Source organism: Grammomys surdaster, unplaced genomic scaffold (genome assembly GCF_004785775.1).
Source record: "Grammomys surdaster isolate TR1022 unplaced genomic scaffold, NIH_TR_1.0 122140, whole genome shotgun sequence".
NCBI lineage: Eukaryota > Metazoa > Chordata > Mammalia > Rodentia > Muridae > Grammomys > Grammomys surdaster.
Window position 1 is genome coordinate 77,607 of NW_021617712.1, and position 2,359 is coordinate 79,965.

General features: G+C 44.8%; 1 pseudogene; it reads left to right on the top strand.

Annotated features, from left to right (window-relative positions):
- LOC114636106 overlaps positions 1 to 125 on the top strand; it is a 4,622-nt pseudogene extending 4,497 nt beyond the window's left edge.
- The last annotated feature ends 2,234 nt before the right edge of the window (positions 126 to 2,359 follow it).

The window sequence follows — 2,359 nt, forward strand, 5'->3', positions numbered from 1 at the left end:
CTTCTCCTTCTCCTTCTCCTTCTCCTTCTCCTTCTCCTTCTCCTTCTCCTTCTTCTTCTTCTTCTGTTTCCTAGGACCTACTGAAGCCTCCAGCTGGCCACCCAAAGGGCCTATCCCAGCATCACGTAAGTATCAGGCACCTCTGTATACAGAACATGCTGCAAACACAGGAGCTTATCAAATATCTCTTGGTAATCAGAAATCTCATTTCTCAGTCATTTCAGCTTTTAAGTATGAGAGACCAACAAATATCCCCAAAGAAAAACCAACATTGTCCATTTACAACAATTATTAGCTGCAATAGAATTTGAAATGCTGCAGAGTGTCACTCAGATGAGTATTCACCCTCATGATGGTGGGTGATACCCTGAATCATTCTAGGGATGCTCACTATACTCGCTGCTAATGGAACCCAGAGGCTGGGGCTTTACTATTGGGCTACAGAACATAGCACCCAAGAGAGACATTTTTGATGAGGCTGGATGATGTGGCAGGTGGGTAAGATTGTGAAGAAGGAACCCAGACTGTCACCTCCCTTTAATGCTCCTAAGAAAGAAGCATTTCACAATCATAGAGCCATGCCCAAGAGTCCTAATAAAGTCTCTCTTGGAATGTAGACACGGATAGGTAGGTAAGAGCTACTTGTGGTTGATACAGCTGCTTCTGGAGATCCTGACTTGGATAAGCACTTCTCTTTCTGGGCTACTGTTTCTTTCAGTGTAATGAGAGTAGCCTGATGCACATGTCTAAGTTGTGCTGGTGATGGTTGTGACATGTCCTGACAAATGAGATCTCTAGAACCTGATTCTGCAGTGGGTCTGGCCAATAGTCTGTTCACACAAGGCAGGGGTGTTTCAAATGGTCATGGTAGAGGATTTAGGTTCCTTCAGGCTAGCTCATGTGGCATAATTCTAGGATTCTCTGATATCTGTGATGTCCAAACTTAGGAGCATCTTCAGGTGCTGTATGACTGCACTCATCTATACTCATCACAGACCAATTACTGTGGAGCTCACGGTTCAAATTGAGATGATCCTGATATCTGAACTGAAGTGGTGTCTCAGCATTCTCAATTTACAACAATAATCAGCTAACATAGGGTTTGAAAACCTGCAGTGTCTGTCAGATGGGTGTTCACTCTTATGATGGTAGGGGATAATCTGAATCCTTCTAGAGGTGCACACTATACTCCCTGTTAAAGGAATCCAGAGATTTCATGTACTTTGAAAGAGAATCTTGAGGAGGACACAGAAAGATAAAGGATTCTAAACAGGAACTGGCTCCCAGTGCCAACCTCTTCTTCTCAACCTCAAATAAACAGGATTCACAGGATCCCTGTCAGATCCTTGCTCTCAGTGCAGTCATGGATCATGGTGACTCCAGGAGAAGACACAGCCTTGGTGTAATAATTACAAACCCTGCTATACTATCTTTCTTTTTTTTTTCATTTTTATTTTTTATTGGATGATTTATTTACATTTCCTATGTTGTCCCCTTACCCCATCCCCCACCACCCCCTCGGAACCCCCAATCCCCTCGCCCCTCCTCCTTCTTCTCTGTGGATGTAACCTCTATCTACACCCCCCCACTCCCACCTCCCCACCCTCAAAATTCCCACCCTCTGGGGCATCCAGCCTTCATGAGGTCAAGGTTCTCTTCTTCCACCTATGCCCAGCAGGGCCCTCCACTTTTACATATTCAGCTGAAGCCCTGGATCCCCCCCTAAGTGCTCCCAGGCTGGTGGTTTAGACTCTGGGAGCTGTGGTTGGTTGGTATTGTTGCTCTCCTCATGGTGCCACAAACCCTTTCAGCTCCTTCAGTCTTCACTCTAACTCCTCTATTGAGAACCCCATGATCAGTTCAATGGCTAGTTGTGAGCATCTGCCTCTGAATATGTCTGACTCTTGAAGGCCTCTGAGGAGATATCCATATCAGGCTCTTCTCAGCATGCACTTCCTGTCTTCCACATCAGCATCTACCTTTGGTGATTGCACATGGGATAGATACTCAGGTGGGGTGGTCTTGAGATGGCCCCTCCTTCAGTTTCTGTCCCTCACTTTGTCTCCATATTTGCTCCCTTGAGTATTTTGTTGCTCCTTCTAAGAAGGACCGAATCACCCTAACTTGGTCTTCCTTCTTTATGGGCTTCATGTGGCCTGTGAGTTGCATCTTGGGCATTTCAAGGTTCTAGGCTAATATCCAATAATCAGTGAGTGAATACCATGTGTCTTCTTTTGTGATTGGCTTACCTCACTCAGGATGATAATTTCTAGTTCCATCCATTTACCTAGGAACCTCTCGAATTCATTGTTTTTAATAGCTGAGTAATACTCCATTGTGTAAATATACCACATTTTTT